We start from the raw sequence: 12,975 nt of genomic DNA, 5'->3' as shown, positions 1-12,975 counted from the left end.
TTATATATGTAAAACAACTAGGATAGTACCCAGCACATGTTATCCATTCTTTTATTCATTAAATATGTTTTTATTGCCTGGCTCTATTCTCTTAACATTTTCTTGGTTCCCCTAAATCACTTAAGATTATTAAATTGCTTGAAATATTATGAAAACAACTTGACTTAAACTAGCTTTATTTTCTTAGATTGCTGCTGCAACCCTTAATATAACTAGTTTCCTTGCCAATTGATCACAAAGTCTGCAGCAGTATTCCAAATAACTAGAGACAAAGTGGGGTGGAGAGAACTAGATGACTACAAGTATTTATCTTGGAGAGATAATAGGATTAGGTAATAGATTAGATATTAGGGTGAGGGAAAGTAGAGTGAATAGAAAAGAATATAACCGAAAGGAATACCGTTGTTTAAGGGCTTAATAAAAACTATTTACTCATTCACATTAGGTCAGATAGATAGAATTGGATGTCCTAAGGTCACGTCACAGTCAATATATGAGTTAGGGATTTCTTCTAATCATTTTCACATCATATCCCTCTAACTATATAACTTACTTCTACTGATGGTTCTTAAGAATCAATTAGTTCAAAATGAGGCCCTCTCTGACCCTTACATCTCTCTTTTCCTGTATATCCTTTTACTTCCCCAGCTCATTATTAACTCACACTTGGATGAATAGTATAAATTTATATTTGGTCTTCCTAGCCAGGCTAAGCTAGAAGCAAACTTGAAAAAAATTATCTAATAAAGACCCTCCCACCCACTTTCATACAGATCTTACAGATGATTCTGTTGAAGCTCAGAAAAGTTAAGTGAACTATTGAACATTATATAGCTGGTGAGTTCTAAAATGAAAATTATAACCAAAGAAATCTCTCTGACAATGCAATATTTTTTCTATCAAACCCAACTATATATTATTCTGTTTTCAGATTTATCTTCTTCAAACAATAATTTCAACTCCTTGAAAGCTGCCAGTGCTTCTCCTTTGAAAATGCAATCCAAAATCACTGCCATTCAAGGGTCTCAATTATCTGCCCTTACTTTACCTACTGTTATTTCCCACGAAATCTCAACACAAATCCCCACACCCCTCATTCTAGTATCATAATCTCCTGCACACACCACACTCTTTATAGTCTATAAACATTTGCTTAGGATACTTACTACACTTAAATTGCCATTTTCTTAATTCTTAGCCCCAATCTATCCATTTCTTTCAAATCAATTGAAGCTCATTTCATTTCCTCCAGAACAGCATTCTTTTGCTTTCCCAACAATAATTGATCTCTAGCTAAATTATTGCTTATATCGGACATTTGGACAAAATAGTATTGTACCTTGCTAAATAATGATTTGGAGTAAATAAGTTGTTTCTTCCAAATTATTTTCCAAATGCTTGAGAAGGGTAGTAACCACACCTGGGGTTTCTTTCACGTTCCCTTTAGCAAACACAGTGCTAATCATATACTAATCACTCAGTGATACTTGTTAAATGAATAAAATAAATTTTCTATGATAGTATTAAAGAGAAATATGTTTTCATAGCAAACCTCAATTTCTTGGCTTTTACTTGGAATATCAGCTCTTCTCCATCTACTGGCAGCAAATCTGCATTGCTAGGAGAGGGAACTAATTTTTTTTTTCAATAAATCAAATCCCTGTGTCAGCTAGTACCAAGTTTTTTGACTATTCAAAGCCAACTAGCATCTCAAACAACCATCTATACCCAGGAATCTCTGGATCCTAGAATTCATTCTTGGCCCCATCACGTTGCTCTTCAACACAGAGAAATACTCTTGTAGAAAGTATTTACATAATTTAAATTAAATTTGGGGAATTGGTTATACTTTGCCTTGTTTAACTTAATTTTAGACTTTATACACATTTATAATATACAAGTTCATCACTTGAGTTTGACTAAAAGTGTCTAGTTATTTCTATTAAAAATTGAGTATCAAGAGCTTATTTAACAATGTATATCATAACTGTATTTCAATTTTAAAAAGGATATTCAAATTATATCATTTCACCTTGCTTGCTTTTTCTACAAATATAATCCACCACAATTCCAAGAACAATTTTAGAAAATACTGGAGACTATTAGGCCTAGAAGAAAGTATTGGTGATCATATAGTCCCAAACATCATTTTACAGATAAGGTAATTCAATAAGAATCAATCTCCCCCCAAAATTTACAATTAGAGATGAATACTGCAGGGCAACATAACTCAATATATTGTCCTATCATATTTCTATTATTTTCTGATTGGCTAAATGAGACTAAACTTATTAATTTATTTGTGAGATACCTTCTACCATTTTAACCACCTCTGGAACCCTACCTCAAGGTATCCCAAAAGCCGATAGTGCCACCAGGAATCTTGGAGCAATTTTTGAGAATATAAGATTAAAAAATAGCGACAGGAAGTACGTAAAAGAACACAGCTCAAAGGCATAGAAAATCAATGAGCTGAAATTCCCTACAAATTTTAATAGCCCCACCCATATACCAAAGAAGTGCAAACATTTCTTTTTTCATATTATTTTTTCATTTTTTTTCTTTACACATCTAATATTCTTACTTTATTAGGTAGCAAACTCATTTGCTACTAGCTCCATTTTCACCTATCTCTCCTCCATTTCTACTCTAGGTTTTTTTTTTGTTTTTTGTTTTTTTTAATTTATTTTTTGGCTGTGTGGCATGTGGGATCTTAGTTCCCGGACCAGGGATCGAACCTATGCCCCCTGCATTGGAAACACGGAGTCTTAACCACTGGACCACCAGGGAAGCCCTTCTACTCTAGTTTTTAACTGCTTTTTTTTTCTTATGGATCTAATGGAAATCCTAATAACTGCCCAACATAGCCCCTGGGTTGTTGTGAGATTTAAATGTGCTAATAACTAATAGACATGAAACTGTTTGGAAAAGTTAAAAGCTCATTAAAACTGTAAGATTTTATTATTATCACTCCTCTTTTAAACAGTAGTTACCTTGTCGTAACCTAGGAGAAAAAAAATGTCTGTAGGATACAAACACAAGACTATAGGACTACAGGGAATTGTGGAAGAAAGAACAATGTCCGATATCTGCCCAACTGAAGCAAAGAAGGCAGAGATGAATTGAAGGAAATCACAGGTCAGAAAAATGTTAGTATTGAAGTGAGTAAGTTGAGGCGGCCCAGCAGGCTGCCAGGCTTGGTTGCTACCATCCCAGGGTCAGTCCTTGTTCTTGTTTGTTCTTTTGCTCAGTCCCATCTGAACTGACCTACCTCCCCTGACTATTCCAAAAGTTTTCTTTCTTGGTCTCCGGTTGTTTGAGAACTGAACATTTTTTCATCTCTCCAAGTGACTTCATCCTTCCAACCGACGTTTCTGGGTTTATCTTGGATAGATAGGTCTCTCCATCCAAAGTCATTTGACCTCCCCTAGGGAAGAAGGCAGCTCTTGTTTGCTCACTGCAATGAGCCAATAATGCATGTATTTGTGTATATGCCTCAGGGTGGTTATATGAAAAAGTTCACTCATTGACATAGCAAGGGTAATACTCACCACCTAAGTGCAAGTGTATGTTAGGTCAGTACAATATAGTATACAAATCACAAGGTATACAGATAAGCTAGAACCAATCATCATCTGTCCCAAAATACTTTCCAGATTACAGTCATGGGGTAATTTACAGAAGAAAAAAACAATCTGCTTAATGACTCCTAGTGTCTGAAGCCATCTCTTCAGTGGAGTTCTCGTCTTACAGCAGTGTTCGTGACAGATATACTTATTCATCCGATAGGAATCTGTTCTAAAGCTAGTACTCCGTGATGATTTTCTGTGGTTATTCTAATCCTTTCTAAGACAGGATGATGAAATGAGCACTTTGATGTGCAGATGTGAAATGTAAATTTAGAGGCTTTAAAGTTTTGAATTGACAAAATTGTAAGAGGTAGTGAATGTCACAAAGCTGTAAAAATGTTCAATTCTGTTCTTATGTAAAATTACTAGGCACTAAGCAAGAAAAGCAAAATGAAAATTAAATTTAGATTTTTTTAAAAAAAGAAAAACATAGCCTGAAATCCCTAAAACCTTATAACCTAAGAATGGAGCTTAATTTGGACGCAGAAATTAAAATTGGATACTAGAAACAAATACTTGTAATGTCTCATTTCTTCATGGTTTTAATAAGTGAACACTGTAGTAATCCTGGAGAATTTCTCCAAATATGAATAACTTAAATCTTATAGACCTATTTTGTACAACAAAAGAAAATCCACTGAAACTCAACATTTTCTCTGTATTGATCATAGAACTACTATATTCATGGGCTTCTTAGTTTGGAGCTCCATGTCATTTACTGTGACTTCATAAATTTGTTTTCTAGATAAGGCCTAGAAATGCTGATTAATTCTTGCTAGCCCTGTTCATGCCATTTCATCATCTATCAAGAGGTAGTAATGACCACTAACAGCCAAGTCAGATCAATAGAAAGTATCTCTGGACACAGTGAACCAAGATCCCAACTATAATATATGATCCAGACAATATAATAGTTGCTATTATAAAAGAACGATCATTAAAATAATGGCAACAAATTTTCAAATTCACTTTACTTGTCCAGTACAGACAGAAAATATGTAAAATAAGACAGAAGATATATGTTATTTATCTTCTTCCTTGAACTAAGTTAAATTTGGTTTCTTTCCTTTTTGTCTTAAGGACACATCCTTTGCTTTGTCCCACTTATGCTTTGAGCATCAAAAAACTGCTTTTAATCTGCAGCTGAAATGTATCATTTTGCAATTCTAATAATCTAATTAGAACAATCCTTTTGTACCCTGCAAGACCTGGATTCTCAGTATGTTCTTGTGGTTTCTTTCTGAACTTTTCCGTTCCAGTTGTGAAACTAAAAATTGTTTCTTCCCTGAACATTTTCAAGAAGCTGTACAAAACTAACAATATTCTGTTAACATCACAAACATAATAACATTTATTATCTTTTAAAATGTTAACTTCCTAGCACATAAGTGGTATTTTCCCCATAATTCATACACTCATTCATTCAACAAACACTGATGCTCAATGATACATTCTAGACCATTAATTAAGAACCAGAGAACTTGAAAGTAGCCAAAATGAATTTGAAAGCACCCACGGATAAAGGATTACTTGAGGACAAAGTGGTCACAGACACATGCACCAACGACAACAAAGAGTTATGGCACTACCTGATTATACCTTGGTGGTCAAGATTATTAAGAGTATGCTTTAAATCTTTCATTGTCATCTAAACAAAAATCATATAACTAAGTATATAAAGAGGTAAACATATAAAGAAATAAGGTAGAGAACTTGAGAGTCTGAGAATACGGGAACAGTCTACCAGGAGTCCCTCGACATCAAGTTGAGAATCTCTGTTCCAGTTTAAGATCTTGGTTTCCCCGCCATTAAAATTCTAGTTTCTGCCCCTCACACTCTGCCTCTGGTTGCCCTGTATATATCCAGGCTGGTTTATTCCTCCCACCTCTAGCCTTCTATCCAGTCCAGGTATTAGTTTATTCAGCAACTGACTGAATATTGGGTCTCTTTAATATTCTCTATGTCTTTACTCAACTTTTTCAACATATGGAATACATTTATAATAAGTGTTTAAATGCCCTTCTCTGCTAATTCTAACATTTGGGTCAATTTCAGGTGATCCTTCTCCTAATTCACATTTCCCTGCCTGTTTGCATGGCTAGTAATCTTTGATTGGATGCCAGGCCAGATGTTTGCTTGCTGGGTGCCGGATATTTTTTTATTCCTATTAATACCCTTGAGCTTTGTTCTGGGACACAGTTACATTAGTTGGAAACTGTTGGATCCTTTCAGGTATTGCTTTTAAGATTTGTTAGGTGGGACAAGTGCAGCGTTAATTCTGAAGGGTCAAAGTAGCTTACTACTGAATCAAGACACTTCTGATTACAGTAGTCCCCCCTTTAGCGGCAGCTTTACTTTCCACGGTTTCAGTTACCCAAAGTCAACCACAGTCCAAAAATATTAAATGGAAAATTCCAGAAATAACAATTCATAAGTTTTAAATTGTGCGCCATTCTGAGTAGTGTGATGAAATCTCACACTGTCCATTTTATCCCACCCAGGATGTTCCCAACCATCAATATCCATAAACATCATCTGCCCGTGAGGTCCAACTATCAACATCATCATGTCCGGATAATCCACGATCACCCGAAGCAGACGAGCCTCCTTCTGAGTATAGTCAGAAGATCAACAGCAGCCTAACGCTATGTCACAATGCCTACGTCATTCACCTCACTTCATCTCATCACAAAGGCATTTTATCATCTCACATCAGCACAAGAAGAAGGGTCAGTTCAGTACAATGAGATATTTTGTTAGAGAAAGAGAGAGAGACCATATTCACATAACTTTTATTACAGTATATTATTATAATTGTCCTGTTTTATTATTAGGTATTGTTGTAATCTCTTACTGTGCCTAATTTGTAAATTAAACTTTATCATAGGTATGTATGTATAGGGAAAAACATAGGATATATAGGGATCAGTACTATTTGTGGTTTCAGGCAACCACTGGGGGTCTTGGAATGTATACCCTGGATGAGGGGGAACCACTGTACTCTATGCAGCACCTTGTGACTCATAAAGTTTTCTATTTTGGCTGGTGGAAACAGGTATTATTATCAGCTCTGAGTGCAGGGCACTGCCTCTACTCCTTTTTTTGGGGTGGGGGCGTGGTTCTTTTTCTAGCCCTGGGTAGTTTCCTCATATGATATGCTGATAGTATTCATCCAAATATACAAGGGGGACTTTCTACAAATTTGAGGGTCTCTCTATCTCTGTCTCCTCTTTGGTGCTCTTCCCTGCAAACTCTAGTCACCTTGATCTCCCTGGATTCTTAGATAGGTCTCCTCAACACAGGGACCCCACCCAGCTCTGCCTGGGTTCCCCTCCTAGCATGGGGATCTGGAAATTCCTTCAGCCAGTAAGCTGGGACAGTCTAGGGCTCACTTCAATTGTTTCCCATCTCTCAGGGATCATTGTTCCTCATTGCCTGATGTCTACTGTCTCAAAAACCATTGTTTTACACATTGTGTCTGGTTGTCTTGGTTGTTTAAGGAGGGAGGGTAAATCTAGAAAGTGGAAGTCTGTTATCTTCTTACCAAAAATTGAATTGAAATGAATTAAAGTCTAAGAATTAAAGACAGGTAAAATAATTTCCTACATAAATGGTTCTCCAACACTATCTCAGAGTACAGGATAAGATACTACAACAAAGAGAATAAAAATTAGTGCTCCATGAGGTCATTTAGAATCATTCAAGGACTAGACCCCTTCCATTTTGTGGCTGCCATCTGCTCGGGTGTTGTCTGTAGCTAGTCATGCGTCCAGCTAAAACTTTAGGGTTTCTATTATTAAAAGGAAGATGGAGAAATTGATGCTGGAGGCCAGTAAAGAGTTTCAGCCGCGGGACTTACCTGGTGGCACAGTGGTTAAGAATCTGCCTGCCAATGCAGGGGACACAGGTTTGATCCCTGGTCCGGGAGGATCCCACATGCCGCGGAGCAACTAAGCCCATGCGCCACAACTACTGAGCCTGCGCTCTAGAGCCCTGCTCTGCAACAAGAGAAGCCACCGCCCTGAGAGGCCCTCACACCGCAATGAGGAGTAGCCCCCGCTTGACACAACTAGAGAAAGCCCATGCGCAGCAACGAAGACCCAACACAGCCAAAGATAAATAAATGAATAAATAAATAAATAAATTTATTAAAAAAAAAAAAAAAAAGAGTTTCAGCCACAAACACTAAGAAACTTAATTTAAATGTCTCATATCCCCTACATACTTTATTTTATCTTTTGCCAGAAACACCTGATTTTAGACACTGGGAAGAGGAATCATTTTTAAAAACAAAGAAAAAAACCTCTCAGGATTATAATAAATAATTAGCATACTCAAAAGATTTTCAATTAATCTAAACTTATTCCTCACCTCTATCTAACACTAAGCTGCTTTGGGATTTGTCTAAAATTTTGCAAAATATTCATTTAAAATAGAAAGTAAATGCCTCAGGGTGAATTTTCTACATCTTAATCAGATGTTGTGATTTTTTAAAAAAGATTAACGTCTAGGAATTCGTAAGCTTCTGGTAGCTTTCTATACACCACTACACGCTATTCATTTGCTAAATTCTGTAGGCCTGGTACCCTAACAGTTAGCTTCAACACCAGGTCCTGGACAAAATGAATGAATCAAGACAGCAAAATATATACAAGGTTGATTTGGGGTCCACTACCCCCCAATCAATTTGATGAATTACATGAATATTTCAAATGCCAGGAAGATCTATATATAGGTAGGTCTGTTAGCCTATGGAAGAAAACAATTTAAAAGATACTCCAAGAGCATTCAGTCTTATGGACAGTGCCCACGCCAGAGAGAATCTTTGGTTCTCCCATTATGCATTTAGAGAGGGCTCCCTTGCAGCACTGCTGGAAACAGCAGATTTGGTGCCTGTGTTTCTTTGCCAGTCATGTCTTTTCAATACCCAAGGAACCCATCTGGTTCAATAACATCAGCCCCTAGATTCAACAAATAGTTGGACTTTCTAATTTTACAGAATGCCTCCAAAGGCATTTAATCTCTTTTTTTAATGCCTTTGGAGAGCTGGTTAATTCATAGCAGCACATTTGTATATTTTAACCTTCTAACAACAAGTGAGGGGGCAGTTCTCCTTTAAAAACCGTGGGACTTAAAACAAGCAAATGCACTTATCATTTTTGCATTCTCCCTCAAATTTACAAAGCATATTTTAGCCAGACTATAACCATGGCAAGATTCCTAATGTTCACCGTTAAGAATCTCACACTGATTCTGAATTCTAAATGGAGAAGCACGTTTTAAAAGTTTGGGGGTTCAGGGCTTCCCTGGTGGCGCAGTGGTTGAGAGTCTGCCTGCCAATGCAGGGGACACGGGTTCGAGCCCTGGTCTGGGAGGATCCCACATGCCACGGAGCAGCTGGGCCCGTGAGCCATGATTACTGAGCCTGCGCGTCTGGAGCCTGTGCTCCGCAACAAGAGAGGCCGTGATAGTGAGAGGCCCGCGCATCGCGGTGAAGAGTGGCCCCCGCTTGCCACAACTGGAGAAAGCCCTCGCACAGAAGAAAAAAAAAAAAAGAAAAAAAAAGTTTGGGGGTTCAGAATTGATCTGAATCTCAGTCGAAAACACACTTTTAAAAGACATTTTTCCCAGAATGGTTTTGTGTTCACTAGAACAGGGAGAAGACAAAAGACTTGAAAGGGAGTTACTGTCTCTCTGTGATGTAAGATGGATGGTTCCGGGGGATGTCAGAGAGAAACTCTGGGCTGCTAGGAGTTTGAATTCTCACAGAGAAGAATGCAATCTCAGGAGGTGGAAGGTGAATATGAAACTAACAAAGTAAATCACTGGAAAAAAATTTTATGCTTGGCTGATACACTTCAGGTCTGGAGGAGGCACAGGAGAGGGCACTGTGAAATTTGCAGTTGAGAAAATCTGTTTGGTCCACAGATGGTTTTAAGCTTTCCATAGCAGAGATCTAATGATTAATAAAGAATAGCCACCACTTTGATGTAGAGAATTTCAGCAACAGCACAGATCTCCTTGACACAGGCTGAATAAGTCCATTTCCCACTGAATTCAGGCCATTTTTATTAGCTAAATACTGTCAAGCTGTGGTCTTTTATGTCCTGTAAGAATGAGTGAAGACTATCTTTTATGAGAACAAACAGCTGTATGTTTGAGATCAACTTTTTGTTCCTCTGTATTATAAACATCTCAGAGTCTCCACTCTTCTGCTTTTATTTTTTGAGTGTCTCTGTGTGGTTTTTTTTCTTGAAGTATAGTTGATTTACAATGTTGTGTTAGTTTCTGGTGTACAGCAAAGTGATTCAGTTATACTTATATATACATATTATTTTTCATATTCTTTTTCATTATGGTTTACTACAGGATAGTGAATATAGTTCCCTGTGCTATGCAGTACTGCCTTGTTGTGTATCAGTTTTATATATAGTAGTTTGTATCTGCTGATCCCAAACTCCTAATTTAGCCCTCCCCCACCCCCTTTTCCCTTTGGTAACCAGAAGTTTGCTTTTTATGTTACTCTTCTGATTTTATATGCTTTTAACATAAAACTAGAATTACATTTACACATGTATGTAACAAGGCCACAGATCATAACCATCTAAGCCTGGGCTGTGAAATCAGATATCCTGGCTCCGATGCTCACAAACTATGTCACTCTGGAGAAATTACATAACCTCTCAGATGCTTTGTCTCCACATTTGTAAAGCAGGGGTGATAGCAGTCATTCAACAATTAAATAAATAATGATAGAGCACAGATCTGCACCAGACACTGGGGAAGGAACAGTCAACAAAACAGATATGCCTCCTACTCTTAGGACCTTCTAATTTGGCCAATTATACCATCAGATTACATTTCTTCAAAACGTTTTGTAACTCTCAAATGACACAATAGACAGAAGGCCTGTTACATAATAATTGCTCAAAAGCATGCTATTTTAACGTTGTTTGGCTGTGAACACCAATTATCATTATTTCCTTCACACTGTTAAAAACAGTTAGCTATTTGTGTAACATGATTTCAGAAGTATCAAGGAGGCCCATTTCAAATAAAATACTCACTCGTTTGCACTGGATGATGTGACTCTAACAAAATGTTCAAATCCAAAATTACATATGGGTTGGACTTCCCTGGTGGCACAGTGGTTGAGAATCTGCCTGCTAATGCAGGGGACACGGGTTCGCGTCCTGGTCTGGGAAGATCCCACATGCCGCGGAGCAACTAAGCCCGTGAGCCACAACTACTGAGCCTGCGCGTCTGGAGCCTGTGCTCTGCAAAAAGAGAGGCCACAATAGTGAGAGGCCTGCACACCGCGATGAAGAGTGGCCCCCGCTTGCCGCAACTACAGAAAGCCCTAGCACAGAAACGAAGACCCAACATAGCAATCAATCAATAAATAAATCTTAAAAAAAAAAAAAAAAAAAGAATCCGCCTGCCAATGGAGGGGACATGGGTTCGAGCCCTGGTCCAGGAAGATCCCGCATGCCGCGGAGCAACTAAGCCCGTGCGCCACAACTACTGAGCCTGCGCTCTAGACCGCAAGCCACAACTACTGAGCCTGCGTGCCGCAGCTACTGAAGCCCACGCGGCTAGAGCCCGTGCTCCACAACAAGAGAAGCCACGACAATGAGAAGCCCGCTCGCCGCAGCTAGAGAAAGCCCACGTGCAGCAACAAAGACCCAACGCAGCCAAAAATTAATTAATTAATTAATTAAAAAACAAACAAACAAAAGTACATATGGGTTGTGAGTGACATCTTGTTCTGGGGAAAAAGTGAGCTACCCCCATAAAGGAAGATATACTTAGCTTAGGTGTTGGAAAAAATTAAAATTAATACATTTTTACGAAGTGAAATACTGTGGGATCTTGGAGGTATGTGTTAAAATATGAATAAAGTTGAATGCTATGATTTGGCTTTGAAACTGTCACAAGCATTTCAAGTTTATTCTAAATGTCTGCAGCTTGGAGGCAGGAAATCAGGCTGCTTCCAAACATCAGAGATTTTACTAAGGTTTTCCTAAGCATTCACAATAAAGAATTTGGCTTGGGAGTGGGGTAATGATTAAAAAACAGTGAGTGCATTTAAGTTGATTCTATCTGTGTTTCTTAACCATAAGGGCAGATTGTAAACTACCACTTCCTCCCCCACTGTCATGCTCTAAAACTTGCCTCAGTTCATCTGAAATGTAGTTCACAAACTTGCAACGAGTTTGAAATACCAAGTTTTACATGGAAGGCATTACATTTCAGCTGAGGGAAGTGACAACAGGTGTGTCCCCACCTCTTTTCACTGACTGGCAGGTAAACACTGCAGAGAAATCATCAACATCCCAAAGGCAGAGTACAGGCAAGCTTAAACTTGTTTGAGAAATTTACTTCAAATATTGTTACCCAACTAATGCTTGTTTGTCTAGTTTACTAGGTCGAGATTTCAGCTTTCTTATAAGCACTCAAAAAGGATTTACAAGATAGACACCAAATAGGCAAGTATTCCCCTCCACACCCAGGAAATCACCTAGCTGATTCTTTTATTTAAAGGAAGGATCATATTTCTGATTTTACATTTTCCTGTATCAAAGAAGGGACTTACAATATTTGGCTTCCAAAGAGGGAGGGTAAGCAGGGAAATAAACACAGAGAAGGTTTAACATCCCAGCCCCTGGGAGGAATTGAGCAATGGCTGTGAATGAGAGGCTCAATCATTTGAAGGCTGAAGCTGCCCAGGAATTATGTTACATAAGCAAGCTACCCGGCTTTTGCTTGAGAAGAGTATGGCATGTCATTATCTGTTGACTGATCTTCCTAGTACAACTGAATTCAGACTACTTATCTGGTATTCACCCATTGAAGAAGTGTTTTTAACAGTTTTCTTTTCTTTATTCTGCTCTAATATACCTGAGGGATGCACACAGCCACAGTAACAGACCACATAGCGGTTCTGCATGGTGGGATGTCTCTCTTAGGTGGAGAATTGCTTTAGAAATTTAGGAGAGAGGAGATGCAGATAGAGCTTTGAAAAGCACCCCAAACCTTAAAAAAACAGTGAAGTAGGGGTAATCTGCCATCCTCTATCGGTAGTCCCGTAAAATCAACTCAGAGGCTTCAGGTAACTGTGCTGAAGGTGTCCAAGAATTGACGTGCAGATTCCCTCTGAGAGAAGCCTTTAACACTGAGGTAATTCAGGACTACGTCATGGAATCACCTGAAAGCAGATTATGATGGGCAGAAATGCGAAAACTCGCGAGGAGACAGACACCAAGGAGGAATGGAAAGCCCATGCCTGCTTCAAAACAGGTGGGATCGAGAGAGAAATTGTGAATGCCATGGATGAGGGCATGGG

The sequence above is a fragment of the Eubalaena glacialis genome, chromosome 8 (assembly GCF_028564815.1).
Source record: "Eubalaena glacialis isolate mEubGla1 chromosome 8, mEubGla1.1.hap2.+ XY, whole genome shotgun sequence".
Classification (NCBI taxonomy): domain Eukaryota; kingdom Metazoa; phylum Chordata; class Mammalia; order Artiodactyla; family Balaenidae; genus Eubalaena; species Eubalaena glacialis.
This window is presented reverse-complemented; position numbering follows the sequence as displayed.